Source organism: Antechinus flavipes, chromosome 4 (genome assembly GCF_016432865.1).
Source record: "Antechinus flavipes isolate AdamAnt ecotype Samford, QLD, Australia chromosome 4, AdamAnt_v2, whole genome shotgun sequence".
NCBI lineage: Eukaryota > Metazoa > Chordata > Mammalia > Dasyuromorphia > Dasyuridae > Antechinus > Antechinus flavipes.
Genome location: NC_067401.1, coordinates 89,602,206 through 89,629,899, shown reverse-complemented (window position 1 = coordinate 89,629,899; position 27,694 = coordinate 89,602,206). Strand labels below are relative to the sequence as shown.

General features: G+C 35.2%; 1 protein-coding gene across 1 annotated transcript in view; it reads right to left on the bottom strand.

Moving 5' to 3' along the window:
• The window catches only part of GREM2 (gremlin 2, DAN family BMP antagonist), a 139,758-nt gene extending 126,252 nt beyond the window's left edge, over positions 1-13,506 (bottom strand). Inside the window, exon 1 of the mRNA XM_051993527.1 lies at positions 13,234-13,506. The gene's annotated coding sequence lies outside the window, so the exon portion shown is untranslated. The remainder of the gene's footprint in view (positions 1-13,233) is intronic.
• Between the last annotated feature and the right edge of the window lie 14,188 nt (positions 13,507-27,694).

Below are 27,694 nucleotides of genomic sequence, written 5' to 3'. Positions count from 1 at the left end.
GCTCTCTTATATAACCTCCCATCTCAATTCTACCATTCTATCTCTCCAACTCTACCCTACTTGTGCCTTCTTTCCATAAATCATTTTATATACATTTAATTTTAATTTCTAAATATACATTGTTTTCCCCTAATGGAGAATATGAACTCTTCTAGGGGTGGGGAACTATTTGTTTTTCCTCATCTGAGACTACAGACTATAGAAAAAGTACTGATCACCACTAGTAATCATTTTCTTTACTAGTAATTACCTATACCAGTGAAATTATAGGTCTGATTTAAAAAGAAAGAAAAGAATATCTCCAGCATCTGACACAATTCCCTGATGTATGATAAGTAGATGCCTAATAAAGTTGCTTCACCTAAGCCTGCCAAGAAAGGAGGAAAGAGTCCTAACTCCTCTGGATCAGTCATCCATTCTACTCACTCTCAGGACACTTATAACTCCACATCTAAACCAGTGGCTTTGTTCATGTCTGTCACCTTTTCTAGCTACAAACTGCGACATGACATCATAGATTAACTCTACCCTGATAAGGAAGAACTTATTTCTCAATGGTTAACATACCCTCACCTCATCATACCACACCCATCTCATTGATTCCGAACCTTATTGTTCAAACTCTATTCCCCAGCCCCAATGACACATACCTCATTGCCATCTGTTTCAGGGAAGCTCCTAAGTTTAAAGCTGCCCAGACCTTCCCTTGTGCACCAAGGAATTCAATAGATAATAAATCTGATTTCATCTTAAATCTTTCCCTTTCTTGTTCCTTCTCACATTCATCGAAATCTGTTTTTCTCTTAATTATCCAATTTTCTTGACTATTTTTCATCATTGGTAATACTTTTATTCATACCTTCAACTAGCTGGTCATGACAGGGAATTTGAATACTCCTTTTCCCCCAATGCTACTTCCAGTCCCTCCCTATACTAGAACTACTCAGTAACTTCTTTCCTTTTAAGATTCACAAAATCCACATTTATCATCAAATTGAGATTCTAGTAATGGTTGTCAACCAACACTCTCCTTTTTTTCCCTCAATATATTCTGTGCTTCTTCAGTTTTTCTCACCTCCTCAACTCTACTATAATACAGAGGTTTCATTATACATATTGATATCCTCCTAAACATCTAAATCTCTTCAGTTCTTCAATGTACTAATTTCCTATGATCTACTATCCTATGTCACCTGAGCTAAAAAAAAATGCTCATATCCTTGATCTTGCCATCACCCAGTAATAATCTTCTGTAATCTTCAAATTTTGAAAGTCTCTTATTTAAATACCATAGGTTGTCATTCTACCTGGTCCTCTGCCTTACAACCCCTATTAATGTTCTCTGTCTCCTTGTGACATTTAATTCCTCTCCTTTTCAGTTTTTTCCCAGGTCATCATCCCTGTATTAGACATATTTTCTTCCCTTCTCCATCTTGATCCCTTGATAAACCAGCTCAAGTTTACATTGTCTCTAGATCTCTACTTCTTTGTTATTTTACTCTATTATTAATCTTGCCTTCAACCATGAATTATTCTCCATCACTTTTAGTCTTGCTTTCTACTTTTGTACTGCTGGATAAACTAGAATAAAAATACAAAACTTTGCTGACTAGATCCACTACAAATTTAAGTTGCATAATCTCAACTAAACCCTCATTGCAACAATCCTTTTACAATTTCCTGGTCAATTCACTATTCCTCTTACCAAAGCCACTTTTCCAAAGCTTTTCATCCCTCATCAAACTCCCCATGGCTTCTCCTCCCCTAATACCACAGCTAAGAACTTTGTCTCATATTTTATTAAAAAACAATTGTGGTCACTTGCAGAGAAGCAAATATAAACAAAACCAATCCTGACATCACCTCTTTAGATCCCCTTTAGTGATTCCCTGGCTTCTCACCTAGATTAGATGAATTCTCCTAGATCTTGCCAAAAAACACTGAAATTTGGGACCCAATAACCCAGGAAAAGAGGACAAAGAGACTTATAAAGTTACTAAAAGTTTTTAATTCATATATAAAGTATGCTTTGTTTTTTATATTCCAAATTGGTTCCTAATAGATATTTTAAAATCATCTACAGTATATAAGCACTGTGGTTTGAAATTGTTGACAATTTCTTTAAATGGAAATGAAGGACTTCCAGCTTTCATATAGTCTAAACTTTAATTGGTTTATGCATTGTTCACATTATTCACAGTTTGTCCTAAAACTGTGAAGTATCACCAAAACTTCTTCATGTGCAGAAGAGTGATAAGTCAGTTATTTAGGGTTCTTTATGTTTGAATAATCCTTCTCCCAAAAAATAAAATAGTTAAGTTCAGTGCTACAAAGTTAAATTTTAGCACTTCGAAACCATAAGTTACTTTCAGGCATTTATAATTTGGTAAAGTATGTGCACAAACAGATATGATCATTCAGCACTTTATATAGTTTTTAGATATTGATCCAGGTCTATTATTTACTTGATATAGACAAGAGTCTCTACCAATGTACTTCTGTAATTTAAAATTTTAAAGAGTTTCCTGGGTTACTGATTCACTACGTGATTCAACCATGTGAATATGCAGCCAATGCATCCAAAGGTACTAATGTAAATCTAGGCAGCATTAAGAGAAGTAGAGTTTCCCGAATTAAGAGTATAGAGTCCCATTATACTTTTCCCTAGTCAGACCATACCTGCAGTATTATGTTCAATTGTGGTCAATTCAATATAGGAAAGACAATGGTGAGCTGGAGGACCTCCAGATTACAGTCCCATATTGAAGGAGCAGCAAAAGTTTAGCCTGAAGAAGAGAAGATGTAAAGGGAACCTAATAGCTGCCTTTAAATATTTAAATAGCTGCTATGTGGAAGAGGAAAAGAAGCATACTTAGACTTAATGGACAACTTTCTAAAATTTACATCTCTCAAAAAATTCAATGAACCTCTTCAGGAGATTGGAAGCTCTTCATCTCTGGGTTGAAGGTGTCTTCAAGAATAGACTGACCACTAGCAGACATGTTGTAGAGATTTCATGCATGCAGATTGAATACAGATATTCCTTTCAAATTTAAAAATTTGTAGTTATGTTATTGAAATTTTGACTAAATTTTTTATGAACACATTGATTTTCTCATTGAGATGATTGCATTATCCAGATGCTTAGGGATCCAGCGGAAGTCAAAATAAATATAAGTATTTTTTTGTATCAAAAAGCCTCTATTACCTGGGCCAAATGATTCTCAGGAATATCATGAGGGACATGTATGGTGGAGGCTATCTGAAAGCTCTATTCTCTTGTGTTATATCTAAGTTTAAAATATCTTTATCTAAAACTATTTCAATTATGTTAGCATTGCATTAGCATTTTGTCTCTCAAGAGGTTAGAGTACATGTAAAATATTTGAAATCTTTAGAGTAGAGTAAACAAGAAAATGGTTTTGATCTTAGAGTCACAACTTAGTATTAGAATATTCTAAGTGGATTTAATGTTTTCCTTCCCCAGATCAACCTATCAATGTAAATGAAAATTCAATCAAAACAATGTCCTAGATTTTCCATACAAATGGATTTTGATCTAGTTATTTTGTTTCAAAGGCTAAATGAGACCTAGCCCATTAGAAGCATTTCCACAACTTCAGATGAATTGAGAGATTCATTTGCAGAATATTTCAGGCTCCTCAAGTTACAAAAATGTTTAAAATATGCTTATGAATTGATAAAAAGAAAGATTCTGTGGTTTCAGGAGACAAGGTTAGCATGGGAAACTCCACTCTTTCTGGGTCTTCTTGTGATAATGCAACTATACTCAATTCCGTTTGTTTCAATAAGCATGTGTTAAGCCAAGCACTGTACTAGGCACTGGAGATATAAATAAAAATGAAAAATGGTCCTCAGTCTCAGAGTTCAGTCTCTACAGAGGGAAGAATAGAATAGTAAGAGACAGAAGTAATTTCTGAGGATGAGGTTGGGGGAAAAACACTTAACAACTGGGAATATCAAGAAATTCCTTGCTTGTGAAGGAGCGTCTTAGCTAGGTTGTGAAGTAGAAGTGGGAGGGGAGAGCACTCTAGATCTGCAGAACAGCCTAAACATAGGGACAGAACCAAAAGATGGAACAGGCAATGTCAAAGCTGATAGTTCAGTTGAAATATGGAGTGTATGAATGGATGGTAATCTAAAAACAAGCAAAAAATATAGATTAGAGATAGATTGTAAAAGGTTTTTGTGCCAAAATGGAGACGTTTGTAGACTAAGCATTCTACTGAAAAGAACACCTGGAATCAGGGGAGGTCACAACCTCGATGGGTCTCAGTTTCCTCATCTGTTAAATGAGGATAATAGTTGCACCCACTTGACTTACTTGAATTGCTGTGAGGACCCAAGAAGATAATATTACATAAATTACTTTTGCAAAGTCTGTGGCTCAATAATAAGTGTTAGTTACTACTACTATTATTATTTTTTTTAAAATTTTATCTTAAGAGTAATGAGACACCAATAGAGCTTCTTGAACAGGGTAATTGAATATCACTTTGGCAGCTGCAGAGAGGATGGATTGGAATGAGGGAGTGACTGGCAGAAGTTAAAACATTAGTTATTGGTGGATAAAGGGGCTGGGAACTGGGCACATGCAAACATACTGGTGAAATAACATTAGAGACCACTGCACTATGGTCAAAAGGCAGGGCTCTGTCTCTCATCCCAGCCACTTACTAGCCATGCTAGTGTTGTACAAAGAAGGACTTGTGCCCCTGGGGTGAAGGCTGCTGAGCCCTGTTCAAGACTGCTCATTCATTTTTGCTGTCCACCTGCAACCTGTTCTCATTTGGGGATCTAAGAAGCTATGACATATGCAGCAGCCATATCACAGTAAAACATTTAGGCAGATGGGCTAAACCAGTTATTGAGTTAGGGCAGAGTCCACCCCAAGCAGGTGAAAACTATGCTGGCAAATTAGGTAGATCTGAATGTTTTGTTTCAGTTTATTTGTTATAAATTCTAGGGAAGCAGCTTGGTCAGATACCCAAATGTCAAGGTCATCCACTGTATCCAGAGCCAAAGCCAATTCTCCTAGACTCTTATAAGTGGGGAAAAGAAATTGAGGTTGCCTATTTAGGACTACTCTGTCTCATTTAAATCCAATTTATACCCAGGTGAAATGCATTCAGTCAAAAGCCAAACATTTTAAGTATCTCTTACATGTCAGGCATAGTGCTAAGCACAGGGGATAGATACAAAGAAAGGCAAAGATCCTTCAAGAACCTCACACTCTATTGGGGAACACAATAAGCGAACAACTCTGTAGAAATAAACTAGAGGATAAATGGAAAATAATTAACTAGAATAAATGAATATCTGTAGAAGCTGGGGTTTGTAGAGTTTGAAGGAAATCAGGGAAACTTATAGATGAAGATGGGAAGGGGAACATTTCAAGCATGGGAGACAAGCAGCAAAAAGAAAAATGACCAGGGCTGATGAGTGTCACTAGCAAATTACTTCTTTGTTTATTCCCATTTGTAAACTCATGATTATATTAAATAAAAATATTTATTCCTCAGGTCTATTTTGAGGAAAGGATGTTTCAAATAATAAAAGTACTATATAAATATGAACCATTCACTATCAGATATAATAAAGCATAAGACAGTTTTATGTAAATCAGCTATATAGCTGAGTCTTCTCTGCTATTTAAGTCATTCCTGATACTTTTTGTCCACTGTATGCAAGCCTTACCTGATTGCTAAAGAAACCACATTCTTTGTGGTCTTTGCAAAAAAGAATACATTTAGCATCCTCTCTAGGACTATCTCTGAAACTGGGTCCTAGCATTGGGCTCTAATCTCTAACCTGTATGAATGTTAAGCTTCTTTACTCTTGGGAGCTCCTCTCTTGGATCTAATTTATACCTTTACCTAGCCTAGGCCAGTACTGAAGAACAGGTTAAAGGATTTAAAACTACAAAGGATTTTCTAGTCCAAAGGCATCAAACTCAAATAGAAATAGTAAATCATACCCAAAGATTACTAGAGGCCACAAACTAAATAAGAAAATAAAATGTTTACTTTATATATGCTCTATGTGGTTGTATTTATTTTACTAAATATTTCCAAATTACATTTTAATTTGGTTCCAGTTTAATTTGTCATTCAGGTAGTTGACAATTCTGGCCTAGTTCAATACTTTCATTTTATAGATAGGGAAACTGAGGCATAAAAAGTTTACCTAATTTTAAATCCAGGTTCATGATTGCAGAAGAAGAAACACTGGATTTAGAGTAAAGGGACCTCAGCTTGAAAAACCTACCTAATCCTTAGACAAGTCACTTAATGTTATTGGTCCTCAGTTTCTGTATGAGTAAAAATGAGGGGATTGGGTATGAACTAGGTGACCTCTAAGTTTTCCTCCAACTTTAAATCTGTGCCCCTATGAATAAGAGGAAAAGCCAAGATTAACACCCAGATTCCCTGATTTCATATATGTTATGCCTTTTCCACTTTTTAGATTTTTTTTTTTTGGAAAACATGCTATTTCAGTAGTTTTCTGACTATGCATAATACAGCATATTTTGTTCTGTTTTTTTTTTAAACCTCCTTTTTCTTCTTTGACACTTAGGTATATGATGAATACAGTACCTTTCTCAGATTGGGCATTCAAAAAATACATACACAAATTAACTCCTTTAGAGGAACTGTAACTTACTCTCTCATTCTGTGAAAGGCTACTAATATCAACTCCATGGGGTCTTATGGGAACAATAGTATCAAAAATATTTACAGCCTGGGATGCTATGATATGGCCTTAATAAATAGCTTTGGATCTGGGCCTGAAAACTCCAAAACTTCAGGGATCCAAGTTCTAATTTTGCAATTTTTAATTTGTATAACCTAAGTCAAGTCACAACCTTTCTAAGACTCAGTTTCCTCATCCCTTGTCTGCAAAATGAGGATAATACTTGAATAACCTACCTCAGAGAGTTTTGTAAGGATGCACTGAGAAAACATTTAAAACATTTTGTAAAGTTTAAGGGCTACATAAATCTAAGTATATTGGAGCTTTGTGGGGATTGGTAACTTGCAAGAAACCATCATTCAAGGAAATTGTCAATACTCAAATTTACATACCTTTCATATTGTAGCAGTATTAGTCTGGGTCACTTCTGAATCATAAAATGCATCATAAAGGGAAACCACTGCACTATAATCAGCTAAGAGATTCAGAGCAAAAGAATCTGAAAGGAAATATCATAGCAGGGCTGCCAAATTTTTATGAGCCTTCAAGCAAAATATCTGACTGCCTACCTTCCTTAAAATGCTCCTGTTATAATGAGAAAATATAATGGATTACCCAGGGTCAGTGTTATAATTGCAAAAAAACAGTGAAAGGCAGCTAACTTTCCTTGGATGATAAGATTAGGTTCCTCCCAGCCCTTTGGAGTTTCAGTCCTAGCGCCAGGTTGAACAATATTTTTAATGCAGACAATGTTTGTACAAGACAAAGTCAACTTCACATTTCACATGAGCTATTTAAGTGTTCTCCAGATCAGTATTTTTTCTTTTCTCTTTCCCACTGTTTAAATAAATTATAAAAGATGAGGATTTTAGTTTGGCACTGCTGGTAATCCATAACATGAATGTCATATTCAGGAGTATTTGTATTCTAGGTGTCATGTTCTTCAAAAATTGTTTTCCAAGAGAATTTTTCCATAAGTGACTGTCTTTTCGTTGTAATTCTCTTAAAGTCTTCATACAGGAGTGTTTTTATAGTATTCTGTACCACCGAATTTGTTTTCTGCTGAGAGTTATGGAATTGGCCAGAACATTATTATCTTATTTATTCTTTTCCTCCTCTCAGTTGGGTAAACGCTTTCAAGGAGATTGATTTTTAAGAATTAAATATTTTGATTAAAAAATAAAACTGAAAAAAGGAGAAGTTAATTGGTATTTCTATCTCTGAAGGACAATTAGTGAAGGGCTATTCTAATTACTAAAAATGGGAAGAGAGTTGCAGGGTCTTATATGTTCACTATTATGTCTTCAGTTCCTCCTAATAATCCAAAATTTTTATTTGCCATTCTCTTACCTAAATATCATGTTGCAAGTTGTGATTGCATTACCCTTGATCTTTTAGTGATGTAGAATAATAACATTCATCAGAGCTTTCAGGTCAACAGAGGCGTTTTGTTAGTTTGTTTGTTTTTTGTCAAATATTAAATTGGAGGTGAAGGGAAGGGAAGAACAATCTTGTCACAAAGAGAAGCATGTTACATTTCCTTTCCTTTTACACACCCTGAAACCTTATTTTTTTTCCCTAAAAAAGTACTCGGTGTCAATTCGAGCACATGTGTGCACACACATATACTCACATGCAAATACACAGCTCCTAATAACATAGGGCAAAAAACAAAGATTACGATATTCTTAGTGTTGGCAACTTCAAAAGGGTCCAGAGCATTCCAGCCCTCTCAGAATTCACATCCCCATAAACTTCTGGGGTTTCTCTTCTATTATACTATCTTATAAATCCCTTTAGCTCTCTCTTTTGGGTCAGGAAAAACTGTTTCCACTAGATTCTTTATGGGATTATAAGATTTTTTAAAGTCTTCTTATCTGACATTTTGGAATTCCTCACTATAGAAGCCTATCTGATCTAGCAATAATGAAAGGGGAAAGAGTGATATTTTCATGCCTTAGGGCTAACCTATCAGAAAAAGCTTACTGAATGGAGCAACATAATGTCATGGACATTCATGACAATTACCCTACATTTCAATCCTGATATTTCTTATTTAACTCTGGCTTATGGCTTATGATCCAAAAACGTGAAGGCAAAAAAGAAAGCAAATCAGCTGAACTATGAGAAGCTTAAGAGATTCACATAGCTTTTCTGCTCTAATATTAAGATTGGCCATCTATTACCTCTCTACTATTCATATGCTTGTGAAAATGTGCCTAGAATTCCTAAAATTTCTGTCACAAACTTGCTTCTGATTGATTAATGCAAACTCAATATAACAAAACTAGCAGACTATCCAAAGTACTGATGGCTACCAGAAGAACGAGAACATAATCAGCATGTTTTCTACAAAAATATATTTTGCATTGGTCCGGTGCCAGAAATGACATTGGTCCATGATGGCTGAAACCACCAATGAATGGTAAGTTTAAGACTTTTCTTCTCTTTCTCCTTTTCCTTCCTTCTTTCTTTCTTCATTTCCCCATTAAAAAGGATATGAAGAAAACAAACAACAAATCAACTAGGAGAGACCAAAACTAAGTATGTACAAAGCATAAGTAAAGCTAGCTCTATTTTTAGTGTCTCTCACTTTCCTTTTTTCTGGCAGACAAGGCTAATACCATTTGGGTATATAAAAGAAACTTAACTGAACTTGACATTAAGGAGAAACAAGGGTACATTTAATAGGACAGAAAAATTCAGATTGGTTGAAAACAGAACTCTTCCTCTACTCTCAATGGCCAACTAGAAAGGTACTCACTTTTAAGAGTTGGAAGACTGCCCTCTCCTGGTCTTTATGTGTAGGTGTCATCATAATCAAGTGATATTTAATTTCCTACCTGTGCATGATGGGTGTTTCAATAAAACTTTCCCACTTCCAATGTCTCAGATAATCTTCTGATGTGCTCATCCTTGCAGGTGATGAGTTTTTATTTGTTTTGTTTTACATACTCATCAATCCTTTTACCTCTTGCTTTGAGAGTAGGGAAGTCATTCCATGAAAAAGTGAACATCTTTTAAGAAATATCCCTCTGTGAATATGTCTTCATCCATAAATGGATATGGAACATTGCTCTTCAAACAAGTGATGAAGTAAAGTCTGTTTTCTGGATGATATTGATTGGCCAAATGCCAATCAATGGTCCCTGCCCAATAGGATTTGGTTCATTATATGGTTGAAATTCTACAAATATTCAAAGTATCCAAGATATCTACCATAGAAAGGAAAATTCATACAACACAAATGTAGCACTTTACAAAATGAACCGTGGGAGGTAAAAATAACTTGAAGAGTGTATACAGAACCTAGAGTAGTGTGATTGAATAGAATCCTTTCCATGGCCTCAACACCATTTAAGAACATTAGGAATGATTTAACATTTAATTTAGTAGGAATGGTAACATGCAGGTAGGATCAGTGAACAAGAGCAAGGGAACTCGAGTCAAGAAGACTTTAAGTTCAAATCTGACCTCAGACACTTACTGTGTGATCCTGAACAAGCTACTTCTGTCTCCTTCTACCTTAATTTCCTCAACTGGAAAAAGGGGAATCATAACAGTACCTATGTCTCAGGGTTATTGTAAGAATAAAGCAAGATAGTATTTGTAAGGTGCTTGGCACAGCATCCGGCATAAAGAGCTACATAAAGATTTGTTCCTCTTCTCTTCCCCATCCCCTCCCCCAATTTATTCATAGTCTCTAGTGAGTGGGAGTGAGAGGGCAAGTCAGCCCATTTAACAGATCCAGACAATGCAATGCAAAAAAAAAAAAAAAAAAAAAAGGAAGCTCACTACTAAAAGTGATAGAAGAAGGTAATCCAAGACAATTTATAATCATATAAACTCTCTCTGATAAATATGATTTTAAGGTTCCCTTTTTTCTCCTCCTGTCACAGACACATTTTTTTTAAAAAATTTATCCTGACCAAGGCAATAAATCATGGCTTTTAATACAGTACCAACAAATTCAATTCTTAAATGCCTTTATCAAGAAGAAAATGAATATGAAATAATTTTCCTGAATGTAGCACAATGGAAGTTCCAACCTTATCCAAACATGTACCCCAAACTCCATAACTATCTGGAATAACTCTGTCCTTGACCAGGTTTGTCAGTTCTATTCATATCAATAAGAACACCAAGCTAAGATTGAGAAGCTAACACTCTTTCTTTGTTCCAGTGGGAGAAAGTGAGGGAGGAAGTGTTTATTTTATAACAGATTTGAAGGAGTGTACATTGTTTAAACTTTACCTCACTAGCAATTCAAGGAAGCCATAAGCTTAAGCTGTGACTGACCATGAAACAGAATTGTAGTCAGCTCTGTGAATTATCTATTCCAATGGAGAACTGTTCAAATAATACAAAACAACCAAGGATTTTAGGGCTCCAAAAAGTCCTTTAAATCAACTAGTCCAATCCCCTGCTTTAGATTCTTACTGGCTGTGTGATCCTGGTTGAGGAGGTTGGCCCTGATAATCCCTTTCACCTTTAAATAAATGATTTTATAATTCTTACTTTACAAATGAGTAAAGTGATACTGTAAAAAGATAAAGTGATTTATTCCAAGTCACGCAGGCTAGCTTGGGGTACACAAATTACAAAAGAAAGGCGTACAGTATTTGTCAGAGAAGACTAACATTCAATTACTCCCTCTGTGCAGAACCCTGAACACCTTTCAACTCTGTAACATTGTTAGTAATCCATGACCTGTTATAATATGAATTTACTGTATACAATCTACTTTTGATTAAAAGTATACGATAATAAGAAAAAAGTGTCCATTAGATTCCATTGATAGTATAAGACTGGGTCTTAGCTATATTAATTTGCATTGCCAGCTGACCTCTTGCCACTAAGGTTTCTTTTTTAAAAAACCCTTATAATATATAAAAAACAAAATAATAGACAAGCTATTGATACCCCGCCCCAAGAGGATTTACTTACTGTCAATCCATTCCTTTCTCCCCTCCCACCCCCACAAAATATCTTTTTGGGAGGAATTCAGTAAGATTCTACAGCAAATCATACTTTGTTGTCAATAATGGAGGAGAATGAGAACAGCTTTCAGTCAATTTACATAATAGCTAAACCAGAGTTTCCCTGCACAAATAAGAAAAGTCTTAGTCTAAAGAATCTAGGTCAAGGTAACAATACAAATTCTCCATTGTGAATGTGCAAAAGCAGATGGAACAAATATTACTGACATGACTTGCTTGTCATCCTTAGACAGGAAAGTGGCACTGAATGGGGATGACACCTGAATCAAGCACTGGTGGAAGCTATAAACAGATGGGAAATTTGCAGTGAATTAAACATGTAGGGGTCTGGATGGGTCTACTAGGCAAAGTGCTAATTAGGCCTTGGAGAACGTATTTGACTTGAAGCTGCACCTGCTGCACGAGCCATTCTCTGCGAGATTGTGGAGTCAGTCCTACCTAATCTGGTATTTTTTTTTCCCATTGCAGGAGCCACTCTTTCTACAGATTCAAAGCAGCCAAGCACGTGTACTTGAGAGTCATTCAAAGCATTCAAAGCAGGCTTTTAAGTGAGCTTTCATTCAGTTTGTTCTGCCTTTGGCTGAGAAAGGCTGGAATCATAAAGAATGGTTAATTTTGCCCTGAGAAATCCAATTATATAGTCACCTGGTCCAAAATACTGAAAAATAATTTAGTCGTCAGTAAATTACCAATGCTTTCTTCCTTTCTTTTTAAGATCTCCATATCAACATCAAAAGCTAAAGATTCTTCTCATGTTGGTACCAAATCAAACTCATCCTTGGCATGTCTTGCCAGTATTATGTTAATCAGAATGTCAAATCCTCAACTCATAGATATAATTAGAGAACTTCCCATGTAGAAATACAGGATGAAAATCTATCTTAAGCTCATATGTTAAATATAAAATCAAGTGCACAGGAAGAGAGTGGGAAAGTAATATATTTTTAAAATGTTATGAATTGCTATAACAAAAGGCAAACATTATATGTATAAAGTTAATGCATCTTATCACATCATATTCAGTTCAAAACCAGGCAAAAGTCATTCCACTTCCCTGATTAGGTCAGGAGGGTTACATAGGTCTGATAGTAACTTGACATAATAAAATCACAGGGAATAATAAAAGGTTGCTTTACAAAAGTCAGGCAACGGTTAGCTTTGCGGTTATACATAATTAAAATCTAGGACATTAATATGTGTGGATGCCCCCCCCACCGCCGACCCCTCAAGAAAAAAAAAAGAAAAAAGAAAAGGTCTCATGATAGCATAACCCTTGATTTTTATTGGGAATGAAGAAGGCACTGCCAAGTTTGCAGGTCTGTAATTCACACAGCCTGAAAATCCAATAGATGGATAGTAATAGCATAAAATATAGACTCAATGAAGTAGGAAAGCTCTTCTATGTGTTCTGTTGTGAAAAGTTAAGGAAAGGCAAAGTCAAGAATCCAGCCAAACCTATAGAAAATGTGCGAGGGAGAAACCATCGTTCATGCCAGATGAGTTGTGACGAGCTCCGTACCTGCAATGCTGTTGGAGCTCCTGCTCAGTTCCCTTCTCGCTCGCTCTCCCTCCTGTGGGGATGATATAGTCCAAAGGGGCGCCTAAGTTTGATCTCCTGCTGCCGGGTTCAGTTCTGCCTTAGCCGGGCTGCAGCAGATGCCCATAAGATAGAGCACTGGCTAAGTGAGCTGGAAATGGGAGATCTTGCCTTGCTTTGCACAGTCTCCGGCTGTCTCCGGCTGCAGATGTGAAAAGGAGCACCGGAGTCTTAGCTCTGACTCCTCTCAGTCACTGCATGGGTATATTATCACAGTCTAGGCTTTCTATTGGCTCTGATCACCAAACAAATCACACCAGCCACCACCACCCCCCTCTCCCTCCCCTCCCTGATTCACTCAGCGCTTGTTTCTCATCTAACCCACAAACATTGCAGCCACACACACTTCAGTCGCTTGCAATGTTTCTCTTTTCCTCCTTCCAGTCTGTGGATTTACAACCTTGTGGTCAGCTCTAACATTTTTTTTTTTTCTTAGCCGACTTCCAATCCAAACCGTCTTGTTTATGTAGAGAAATTCTCCATCGCCTAGCCCGCAAAAACCACTCATTCCCTTCAGATCTTCTTCCTTCTTTTGTTGATGGGCTTGCAATGTGAAGAATGCACGAAGAAGGCTGTAGTCCGTTGTGTGACAGATCTGACATTCACACACACACACACACACACACACACACACACACTCACACGTCGTGGTCCTTTTGTTTTGAATAAGTGAGGCTAGTAAAATTAAAAGCCCAATGTGCCTCCTGACCAAAGTGAGAGCTCCTTCAGTAAAATCTTCAATTAAGTTAGCGCAAAGGGCTCGTTGCTCGAGTTTGGTTTGTGTTTCCAACAACGATTCGGTCATTATTATCCCTATTTTTGTTTATTGAATGCAGAGGTTTCTAATGCAAATCAGACCCTGCAACATTAAGAGAAACTGGAACAATGACGCCAGACCAATTCTTCTGTTCAGTAAACTCAGTTGGTTATATCAGAGGGGCTAAGAGCGAGTGATTCCTGCTAGTTTCCTTCTCTTTTTGTTATTATTATTCTTTTTTTTTTTTTTTTTCATCTTCTCTGCTCCTGGCTGCGGTTTAAGGTGATACTCTGACCAAAGGAAAAGAATTCAGCCTCAGCTGACATATGCTCCTAGCCTCAAATGTTGAATAGCTGGGGATGAATAGAGATAGACCTTTGGCCTCTGGGCAGAGGAAGAGCCCAAGGGGGAGAAAAGATCTTTTAAGATTTTCCAAACTTGGCTGGGAAAATCCGGAAGAAATTCACTGTGCTTTGTAATAGACCCTCCCGAAGTCTTTCCCACAACATCAATTTCACTGGAGCTTATGGAAATTTTAATGACAGTTATTCTTGACAAGTAGCCATTGCTACACAAATTACTTTGCCTTATTTTGATTTTCAGCTTAAAACAAAATCCTCAACCTCCTGTTATGCCTTTGGTACAATAGTTACCCTGACTTTGTGAGAGGATGTAAGGCAAGTTCATCATCATCAACAGCATCATCAGCATCATCACCATCCATAGATATATACATGACATAGATATATACAGAGAATGACGAAAGCCCAAGAAATAAAAACTAGGGCTGGGAATTGACCATTTTTGTATAGGCTATTTGATTTCTTCCTCCAACTAGGCAAATTCCATTAACCTAATGCTCATTTCTGATTAATCTAACAGTAGCTAGAAGTTACAGGAAATATTGCACATTTGGTTACCTGCTGTCATACACCCCAACTTCATTTGACATTCCCCTATTACCTGAAGAATTAAAAGAGTCTCGTTTTTTCTTTTGTCAATATGTTTTTAACTCAAATATGAGTTTGTAAATTATCTTTTTATGACTACTCTTGGGAAGGAGGCAGAAAATAGGTATCAGTTTTATGGATGGAAAAAATAAATCACAGAATGATAAAGAGATTTGTTTCTAGCTTATGCAAACTGAACTAAACTGAAATGCAAAGCTTATTCTATCTGCTGGAAGTGTCTTCCTTCCTCTCTTCCTTCCCACTTTCTTTTTTCCCTTCCTTCCGTGCTTCCTTTCCACCCTTTTTAAAATTAGCCTTCCATATTTGCTATGACACTCAGAGGAAAGGAACGGATGATACAGGAGACTTAGTACTATATATAATTTTGAAGATCAATTGCATTCATGAAACCATTTAGCCAACTCTGGAAATAACTACTTATTCACTATCCTGGAGGTTGGTAGCCAGGAATTTGTTTTCTTATTTTTGCAATCTATCCGGAAAGACTGCCCCTAAAAAAAGGATCAAGGTTTGTTCCATTTATTTTTGCATTTCCAGCATTAAAACATGACTCAAATTATAATTAATAGTAACAATAATAATAATATTGAAGATAACTCTCAACATTTGAAAGCAATTGATCATGTACATCCTTTCTGACCAGTTTCTGTGGTATAATAAAAGAATTTTCAGTCAGAGACTGATGTTTCTATTCTGATCTTTGTTAATTCTCTGTTGTGAGACCTGAGTTCAAACTGTACCTGAGCACTCAGATACTAACTTTCCATCTGCTTTAGTTTCCCCATCAATAAAATGGAGATAACTATAGGACCTGCTTTCCAAGGTTGTAAGATTAAAATTAGGTAATATTTATAAAATGCTTTGCAAAACTTTGTGTTACATAAATATTAGCTAGCCATAATAACTATAATCTTCATGATCTTCAGTTTCCTCACCTGTAAAATAGATATAATAGAAAGACAACATTTCTTGGAATCAGAAAATGAATTCTGATTCTTCTATGTACTAGCTACATAAGCAATTTTGGCTGTCTCAGTCTATGAATATAGTTAGAGAAAATAACAGCTAAGTGACTTTTCAGATTTGATATTCTGTGATTATCTATGAATTATTCTGTGAATACTGGTACTACTTACCTCACCATGTTAATGATACAATCAAATGAAACAAGGTAAACTAAATATTTTTTGTGACTATAGCACATCACATAAATATCAGTAATTATTATTTTCAATACTTTTTAAAAATTATTTTTAACTTCTCCCTGGCTTCTGGAAAAGACAACATAGCATAATGAATATAAAGCTGGTCTTGGAGTCAGGAAGGCTTGGGTTCGAGTCTCACCTTAGTCACATAATGATTATGTGAACTTGGGCAGGTGACAGCTTCTCACTGCTCTAGTGGGAATTAAACTCAGATAATACCAGGGGCCACTAAACTGTTCAAAAAGATCCTTGCAGGTGTGTAGTGACTTACAAAACATATTAAAACTATGTTTCATTATTTTAAATTATTTCCTAATTACATTTTGATCTGATTCTTACCATATTAGGGAGTGGTTTTCCCTCCTCTTCCCATTTATTTGTTTGTTTGTTTATTTATTTTTTTAATATACATTGTTTTATGAATCATTCCGGGAGATAAAAATCAGGACAAAAGGGAAAAATCATGAATGATAGAGAGGAAAAAAAAAAAGTAAAAGGAAGTGAACATAGCTTGTGTTGATTTACATTTAATTTCTGTACTTCTTTTTCTGGATGCAGATGTCATTTTCTAGTCAAGGTCTATTGGGATTGCTTTGGATCATTGAACCACAGAGAAGAACCAAGTTTTTCATAGTTGATCATTGTACATTCTTGCTGTTATTGTGTACAATGTATTCCTACTTCTGCTTGTTTTGCTCAGTATCAGTTCATATAAATCTTTCCAGGCCTTTCTAAAATTAGCATGCTCATCATTTTTTATAGAACAATAATATTCCATTACCTTCATATATCACAATGTTTTCAGTCATTTCCCAATTGATGGGTATCAATTCATTTTCCAGTTCTTGACTACAACAAAAATAGTTGCTACAAATATTTTTGCCCATGTGGGTCCTTTTCCCTTCTTTATGATTTCTTTGGGCTATATAGACTCAGTTATGTCACTGCTGAGTCAAAAGGTATGCCCAGTTTTATAGTCTTTTGGGCATAATTCCAGATTACTCTCCAGAATAGTTGGATCATTTCACAACTTCACCACATCCCCTCCAATATTCATCTTTAGCTTTTCCTGTCATCTTAGCCAATCTGAAAGATGTGAAGTGGCACCTCAGAGTTCTTTTAATTAGCATTTCTCTAATCAATAGTGATTTGGAGCATTTTTTCATATGATGTAAATGACTTTAATTTCATCATTGGAAAATTTTTCATATCATTTGAGCATTTATCCATTGGGTAATGACTTGTATTCTTATAAAAATTGACACAGTTCTTTATATATTTCAGAAATGAAAAATATATTTAGAAATTACATTCAGAAACACTGAATGCAATTTTTTTTCAGCTTTGTACTTCCTTTTTAATCATGTTTCTGTTGATTTTGTTTGTGGAAAACCTTTGTAATATAATGTAATCTAAGTTGTACATTTTGCCTTTCATAATGTTTTCTAGTGCTTTGGTCATTAATTCCTCTCTTCTCCAAAGATTTGATAGATAAATTATCCCTTGCTCTCCTAATTTTCTTATAGTATCATCCTTTTATGCCCAAATCATGTACTCATTTTGACCTTATTTTGGTATGGGCTGTAAGATGTAGGCTGACTTTCTGACATTTTATTTTCCACCCCTTCTCATTCCATATTATGGTAGAAGTGCCAAAAAGTGTCAAAGTTCAATGAAAGAGGGTGCATATTTCTATCCTGTGAGACTTTGTTTTGTTAGAATAGTCAAGGAATATTTATAATAACCAACAGTAGCTGATATTTATATGATACTTTAAGGCTGTCAAAATGCTTTACGAACATTATACCATTTGATCTTTACAATAATCCTGGAGGTAGATGCACTTATTAACTATATTTTACATTTGGAGAAACTGAGGTAGAAAGATTAAATGGTTTCCCCAGGGTCAGACAAGAAGTACCTTATCTGCATTTATTAGGTTTTTCTGACTGCAGGTGTGGGATTCTTTCCACTGGCCCATGTAACTAAAGAAGCACAAAAATTGAAGAATATCCTAAGGAAACTAGGATGGCAAAGGACTTTGGGATTATGTCTTATGGGGAATCAGTTTATAAAGGGTTATTTATTTGAATGACTAGGAAAGAGAAGAGAAGATAGGAAGAGAAGGGACAACTCTTCTAACTTCATTCAAGCCCTAATTAATTCTTGCCTAGATTGTTCAATGGCCTCCAAATTTACCTCCTGCCTCAAGTCAGTGCATGCTCCAATTTGTCTTTTACAAAAGTATCAGGTCAATTTTCTATTGAACAAAATACAATGACTCCATTATCTTCAGCATAAGCTAGAATCCCTTCTGTCTTTTAAAGACTTTGATGGCTAACTTCCAGACTATCCTTTCAAACTTGATGTATAAACCTCCCCTTCCTAAAGTCTACAATTCAACCAAACTGACCTCTCTATTTTTACCCATCTCTTGCCTTGGCAGTACCCATATTCATATCTAGAATGTATTTCCTTTTCACTTCTGTCTCATTGATTTTTTTCCCTTTCTTTAAGACTGGATGCAATCAATCAACAACAAATATTTCTTAAGTTCCTATTATTACTAGGTAGTATGCTAGAATACAAACATAAAAAATACATACAAAAAATAACAAGTTTCATATGTTTTTGTGGGGTAAAGAAGTATGTATTTAAGGACACAGAGAATAAACATAAAAAGAATAAATATAAAGTAGTTAAATACAAGATACTTTGTGGTAACAATCATTGTTGGATGTATTAGGAAAAGTTTCATATGTAAGATTTTATTTGAGTTGAAGTAAGAGAGATTTGAAAAAGTAGAGATGAGAGGCTGTACACTCAAGGTTTGATGAACCATCAGTGCAAAATCACAGAGATTCCTTTTTGTGTAAGGAAGAGGTTAGTTTGGCTATGCCACAGATTGTGATAGAGAAGGAAAGAAAGAGAATAAGAAAGGAAGGAAGGAAGGAAGGAAGGAAGGAAGGAAGGAAGGAAGGAAGGAAGGAAGGAAGGAAAAAAGGAAGGAAGGAAAGAAGGAAGGAAGGAAGGAAGGAAGGAAGGAAGGAAGGAAGGAAGGAAGGAAGAAGGAAGGAAGGAAGGAAGGAAAGAAGGAAGGAAGGAAGGAAAGAAGGAAGGAAGGAAGGGAGGGAGGGAGGGAGGAAGGAAGATGAATGGATAGGCACTTTAAAGATAAAGTGGGACCAAAGTTGTACAGGGTTTTTAAAAAGCTAAACAGAGGGGTTTCTAGTTAATATCATGGGTGTTCATTGAGTAAAGAAGTGACATGGTCAGATCTGCAGTTAAGGAAATTCATTTTGACAGCTGCATGGAAGATAGAATGAAGTTAGCAGAAGTTTGAATAAAACCCCTTAGAAAGCCATTGGAATAATATAAGGGAGAAGTGATGAACTACAATAAGATAATTGTTGTGTGAGAAGAAAGAAGGGAACAGATGTGAATATTATCTTCTACATGAAACTTTCTTGATCCCTCCAACTGTTAGTTTCATCTCTGCCTTCCCGAATGTCCTAGATTTATTTGTATTTATTATATATGTCCTTATTATTAGTATTGTTTCTTTGATAGAATGTAAACTCATTGAAGGCAAGAATTGTCTTTTTTATTTCTTATAATTACAGTGTTTGACACAAAACTTAGAACATGATAGGCACTTATTAAATGCTTATTTGTTAATTGATTTGATGATCTAATGATCATTTATATTAAGCAAGACATTTTAAAAAAGGAGATTTATACTTGGCAAAGATATTTTCCACTCTCACAGGTCCAAAAAAGAAACCAAATAGCAAATGGATTCCTTATTTATGATAAGGTTTTCCAAATGCTCCCATTTGGAAATGATATTGTGTTGGTTTTTTAAAACATGCTAGAGTCTCCTTAATGAAATCCTCTAAAACTCAAAAGAATTTACACAAGAAAAACCAAGTGGAAATTGAATTTCTGTTCTTGAGAATATACTCTCTAGTTACATTGAAAACCTATAGAACTAATTTATCTATCTGTCTGTCTGTCTGTATGGATAGAGTGCCAGGCCTGAGGTCAAGAATACTCTTCTTCCTGATTTCACTCTGGCCTTAGATACTTACCAGCTGTATGACCCTGGACAAGTCACTTAACCCCACTTGCCTTATTTCTTATCTGTGTCCATGAGCTAAAAAAAGAATTGGCAAACCACTATAGTATCTTTGCAAAGAAAACCCAAATGGGGTCATAAAAAATCAGACACAAGTGAAAAATTACTGAACAATAATAATATATCTATTACACATACATGCATATATGTATATATACAATTTTAAAGGTCTTTTGGTGATGTTAATAGAAAAGGCCTATTTTTTAAAAATTAGGTTATATATATATATATATATATATATATATATATATATACACATACATACATTCTTTTTTACATATTTCCATATGAGTTATGTTGGGGGAGAAAAATCATCACAAACGAGGAAAACCATGAGAAAGAAAGAACAAAATAAAGAAAAAATGGTGAAAATAGTACTTTCATCTGCATTCAGATCTCTCTCTGGATATGGATAGCATTTGCTGTTAGAATTCTTACAAGGTGCTAAGTCAGTGGAATTGATAGAGACAATGGTTGTTTAGCAGGGTGCTTAACAGTTCTCTAGATGTACTTAGTACTTATTAGAGTTCTACAAGATTCACATCTTTAAGAGAGCATATATAAGCTAGGAGCCTCAACCAGGACTGACTCTGGGAGATTCACAAGCCAGGATTCAGTCCAGGAGATTCACAAGCCCACTCTCGAGGTGGAGTCAGATTCATTCCATCTTCCACCTTTCTGCTGGCTGGAGGCTGAAGCTGGCAGAGGCAAAGGTCTAGTAGCAAGAGCTCTCAGAAATAAGGAGAGAAATAGGGCTCTAAGAAATCTAACCAAGGAAGGAGACAAGACTTAAAAGGAAACAATAAAGGATTTGGACTTTAACTCCTGGCTGCATTTGAGGTGATTATTACACTGAACTGAAACTAAGACTGCTCCCAGAAGCTCCCCAAGAAACCTGCTCCCAGAGAACATTATATTTTAGAGAAGAACATTACAATTTGCCATACAAAGTTTACTGGAATTGTTTTGTATTATTGAATTATTAAGAAGAGTTAAATCTATCATAGTTGATCATCAATGCAATCTTTCTGGTTCTGCTTGCTTCACTCATCATCAGTTCATGTTAAGTCTAGGCTTTACTGAAATCAACCTGTTCATTATTACCTATAGAACAATAATATTCCATTATTTTCATAGTATTCCTTCATTCCCCAATTAATGAGCGTTCATTTTCCAATTCTTTTCCACCACAAATAGAGCTGCTACAAACATTTTTGCACATGTGGGTCCTTTTCCCTTTTTTATTATCTCTTTGAGATACAGACCCAAAAGTGACATGACAATCCTTATTTTTAAGAATACCAATAGTGTCCTGGTGGTGCTATATGGTTGCAAGTCATAATCCGTGATACAGACTGTGAAGAATTAAAAATGAGTGTTACTCAAAGGTTCAGAGTAAGGTGTGTGGTGGGAAAAAGCAGGCAACACTATATGATCCAGTAAAAATAGAATCATGGTAAATAATCAAAGAAATCTATGAGTTAATTTTAAAAGAAGAGATGAACTATTGATTTTTAAAGAGTGAAAGATTACCAGGGCTTAGAGTTTCTATTATATTCACGATATCAGGAAAAAATGAGAAAAGTGCTCAAAGTGTTGGCTAGATAGAGAGCCTTTGTCCCAAGCCCTGGTGGTGACAATGTAGAAAACTATAAATGAGAACACCAGAGGATATAATAGGTTCTGAACTGCAATCATTAGTGGAAACATTCATTTTAATAATGTCCTAGATTAGTGACTATTATATAAATGTGCATTAAGCCCTTTTCTCTTTTATAACTAATACCTTCTTAAAGCTATCATAGTCACTTCACTTTAAAATGTTTAAAGTACTTGTGGTTGTTTGTCTTTCAGGAGATTAAGGGACAAAGTTGTGGTTTCATTGCATAGGGATGTTCCAGAGAAGATACTTCCTGTACCAGTTTATTTCTCTAAATACTTTGCAATTGCTAGAAAGTTGCCAGAAGAAATGAGGGGTTAATAACCTCTTGCTCGTATTTATTAGAGATATATCTTTTCCACAGATTTTCCTGACTCACAGAATAGCTCTGCATTCATTGCACCAGATTGATTAACAATTGTCAATTTAAAAAAATAAATAACATGTCATTAAATATTCCTTCCTACCACCTTTATCAGAGACAACTAGATGGCGCAATAGATAGAGCATTGGAACTAGAGTGAGACCTGAGTTTAAATCTGCCCTCAGACATTTATTAGTTCTATGATCCCAGATATGTCTTAACTTTTCCCTACCTCAATTTCCTCATTTCTAAAATGAGTATTAAAAAAGCACCTCTCAAAGTTGTTGAGAGGATAAAAGGAAATAATATATGCAAAGTATATCACAAATTTAGAAGTGCTATATGAATGATAACTATTATTAAAACTATATTTTACAGGGAAAGATTTTTCTCTATGTGCAAAAAACTATAATGTGTACAAATATTCTCTTCTAAATTATGTATTATCTAGTCTGCTTTATAGAATGTGCTCTTGTTGCTTTACAATACTCTTTTTTGGGAGGAATGTTAGGAATAGTTGCTCAATAAACAATTCTAATATTTTTCTATGACCTAGACACTTTCCAATTCAATCACTTATTTCCATGTCACTGCAAAAATACAAATATTCTAAGCCAGTGGTGTCAAATTCAAATGGAAACCGATTCTTTTTTTTAATATTTTATTTTATTTTATAATAACTTTATATTGACAGAATCCATGCCAGGTAATGTTTTTTTTTTTTTTTTTTTTTTTACATCATTATCCCTTGCACTCGCTTCTGTTCCGATTTTTCCTCTCCCTCCCTTGACCCCCTCCCCTAGATGGCAAGCAGTCCTATATATGTTAAGATATGTTGCAGTATATCCTAAATACAATATATGTTTGCAGAACCGAACAGTTCTCTTGTTGCACAGGGAGAAATGGATTCAGAAGGTAAAAATTACTCGGGAAGAAAAACAAAAATGCAAATAGTTCACATTCATTTCCCAGTGTTCTTTCTTTGGATGTAGCTGCTTCTGTCCATCATTTATTGATTGAAACTGAGTTAGGTCCCTTTGTCAAAGAAATCCACTTCCATCAGAATACATCCTCATACAGTATCGTTGTTGAAGTGTATAATGATCTCCTGGTTCTGCTCATTTCACTTAGCATCAGTTCATGTAAGTCTCTCCAAGCCTCTCTGTATTCATCCTACTGGTCATTTCTTATAGAACAATAATATTCCATAACATTCATATACCACAATTTACCCAGCCATTCTCCAATTGATGGGCATCCATTCAATGGAAACTGATTCTTACAAGAGGCATATTAAAAACACACACAAATTAACAATATGTTATGTTGAATTTTATTTATTTTTATTATTTTTAAGCATTTCCCAATTACATTTTAATCTAGCACTAGCTACATTTTGCATACCACGAGGACAGCAAGTCTGAGACCTCCATCCAATTAACTTAAAGAAGAGTTTGAGAGTTTCCACCTAAAGAGAGTTGGGCAAACAAATGTCAAATTAACAAAGAAGAAGAGATCACATAATCAGTTTGAAGCTTATATTTTCTTGCTCCTGGGAGCAGGTAGATGAGGTATATTTTCAGGCCATCAGTCTATGCTTAATGAATGTCACTGTTTGCTTAGAGATGGAGACTTTTTAACCTAGGGAAGAGATAGACTCTATGATAACAGCACTCATGAGACAGATAAAAAAAAAATAACAAACAACTATAACATGATTAAGTGCTGAGACATGGAGATGGACATGAGAAATTGGTGGAAGAATCTCACACTTTCCTATTTTTTTCTGAAACAGTTTTATAGAGAAAATGAGTCTGGTCTGAGTTTCTTGTCATTTGAATATATGGCTGAACTATCCTAATCATCACTTTTGAAGCATGTAAACTTATTGTTTGATGGAAGATTAATTACAACTCTGTATTTTCCTCAGGAACAAAGTCCTAACTATTTAATATCAATATTTTGCTGATGGTCTTTTGTGGTTGTATTTGGCGGAAGAATTTTAAACAAATGAATAGGAGGCCCAAGTTGAAGTGTATGGTGGGTATGAGAATATTGCAACATATGATAAGGAATTAAAGAGAGCTAATGTAAACAACACGATCAAAGAAAAGTTTAATCCAGATCTATTTCTGCCTCTCTTATTTGCTTTTGGAAACATATAAGCACTATTCATACAGTTAATTGCCATTTATTATGCACCAGGTGGTACCTAGGTGGTACAGAGGTACAGTACCAGGCCTGGAGTCAGGAATATTTATCTTAGTGAGTTCAAACCCAGCCTCAGATACTTGTTAGTTGTGTGTCTCTTGCCAAGTCACTTAACTCTGCATCATTCCCTTTTTGGTAAAATGAACTAGAGAACAAAACAGCAAACTATTTGCCAAGAAAATTCCCAAATGGGTTACCATAGAGTAAAACATAAATGAAATGACCAAATATGACCCTGTGCTAATCATTGGCGTGCAACAAGAGGCAAAAAACAATACTCACATCAAACTATTCACAGTCTAATGGAGAAACAGGATGCAAATAGCTCTGGACAAACTATCTATTTGTCTATCCATCTATCTATCATCTATCCACCTAAAATAAATTGGGGATAGTATGAGAGGGATTAGAATAAGGAAAAGGAGAAAAGGCTTCTTTAAAAAGGTAAGATTGTAGCTGAGACTTGAAGGAATTCAGGGAAGGTAGGAAGTAGACATGAGAAGGGAAAGACTTCCAGACCTGGGGGATAGACAGGGACAATCTTCAGTGTTGAGAGATGGAGTATTGTGTGTATGGGCAGTAAGGGGGCCAGGATCTCTCTATCACAAAGTACATACAGGGAAATAAGGCACAAGAACCCTGGAAAGGGAAGAATTGTCTAGTTTAAGAAGTGTTTTAAAGGCCATTCAGAAGAATTTATATTTGATTCTGGAGATTACAGAGAGTTACTAGAATATCATGACTAGAGGAATTATAAGGTCAGACCTATACTTTAAGAACATCAATTTGACAGTTCAGTAGCTGATTAATTGTAATGGGGAGAGGTGAGTACAAGGTCCAACTAGTAAGCTACTTTAGTAGCCCAGGAGAAAGTTGATGAGATCCTGCATCAAAATAGTTGCAGTATGTGTAAGAGAGATGTCATAAAGGTAAAAATGATAGCACCTGACAATGGATTTAGAGATGAAGATGAGAGGGAAAAAGAAAATGGATAGAATAATATCTAGGTTTATAAGTTCAAGTGATTAGGGAGACATAGTACTCTTTAAAATACATTGGAAGTTAGGAAAAGGGAAATCTTTGAGGAGAAAATAATGAATCCATTGGACATGTTGAGTTCCAGATGTCTGTGGAACAGGAGAAAATGGTGTCACAAAAGCTGGAGAGAAAACAATTTGAAGGAGAAGGTGATTGACAGTGTCAAAGTTTGTAGAGAGGTCAAGAAAATTGAAGATTGAGAAAACATGAGAGTTGAGGTCATTAGTAAACTTAGGGAGAGCAGTTTCAATTGAATAATGAGATAAGAAACCAGAATACATAGAATTATGTAAGTGACAGGATAGACCTATTGAAAATAGACTTCTCAAGTCTAGCCACAAATGGAGGAGAGATATAAGGTAAAAGCTAGAGGAGGTGGACAAATCAAGGGAAGATTGTTAAAGATGGGAGAGATATGGACATGTTTGTAGATAGTAAGGGGTGAAAAACTAAGCTGGGAGTAGTTGAAAACTGGAGATGATAGAGAGTGCATCTCTTTAAAAGAGATAGGTTTGAATGGGATCATTTAATGCTCATAAAGGAATTGGCCTTGGCAAGCACAATGGCCATCTTCGATATCTAAGTGAAATGAGAAACAGAAGAGAAGAGAGAGCTCTCTGAGAATGGATAGAATTGTTTTAGTTAAAAGCAAAATTAACAACTAAAGGAAGGAAGGAAGTACTTATATTGTGTCTCTATTATGTGCCAAGCACCGTGCTAAATGCTTTTAAAGTATTTTTTAATTTAATCTTAATAATTAACCCGGGAAATAAGTGCAATTATTGTCCCTTTTTTATAGATAAAGAAACTGAGGCAGACAGAAGCTAAGTGACCTAAGGTCACATAGTAAAGGTCTGAGAGGAAATTTGAATGTATCTTTATCACTTGGATTGCTTCCTGAAAAGGTCCTAGTTAATCATTTCATCTTGCTTTCCTCAGTTAATTCTCATATTTTGCAGGATTAGGAGAGGGGAGGAAAATAATGAGCATCATAAATGACAATAGATCTAGGATAGTTCTGTAGGGTATAAATCACATGTGTATTTATGGATATATATATATATATATATATGTGTGTGTGTGTGTGTGTGTGTGTGTGTGTGTGTGGTCATTCTATAGGGTATAAACCACACATGTGCATTCATATATATATATATATATATTATATAAATGCACCTGTGAATATGCATCTCTGTGTATCTATGTGTGTGTATACATACTGATCTTGAAAACCAGAAAACATGTGTCACCTCTGATCTCTGACATATACTGACTTGGTAACCTTTAAAAAGTCACAATGTCTTGCTACTCTAGAAATTGTTTAAGAATATAAGTTGCTTAGAAAGTATTAGCTTGAATTGATAAATTTCCCTACCTAAGAGTTCACTGTAATAATGAAAATATGAGTCCAATTCCCTACAAATACACAAAATGAGACATCACACTCACACATTAAGACTTTTGTCTATCTATCTACCTGTACATGTGTATGTACATTACCCACATATGTGTATGTAGATGTGTATATGTGTAGATCACATGTACATAGATAGATAAATATATACATTAATATACAGCTTTAGCTTTAGGATGAACTACAATTTTCAGGAAACCCTATACATATATATTTACCTCAACTATATTCCAGAAATATTAAAGAATAAATACATCCACGAAAAAAGACAAATTATAATAAAATGATTTGAACAACTTTTAAGTAGATATCCAGTTTATCTCTTCATTAGCAAATGGTCATAGAAAATATAGTTAAATTCTAAATAACCATTTGAATAGAAATGGTATCTTTGCCATGAAAAATCCAAATAAGTTCACAAAAAGAATCAGTTATGACTGAAAAAAACATGAACAAATATGTCAAGTGCTACACTAAATACTAGGGATTCAAGAAAAGGCAAGAACAGTCCCTGCCCACAAGGAATTTACATTCAAGTGGGGGATATGACATATATCAATCAGAGTTTACAAGATAAGTACAGAATATGTGGAAAGTAATCATAAAAGGGGTAGCAGTAACAGCT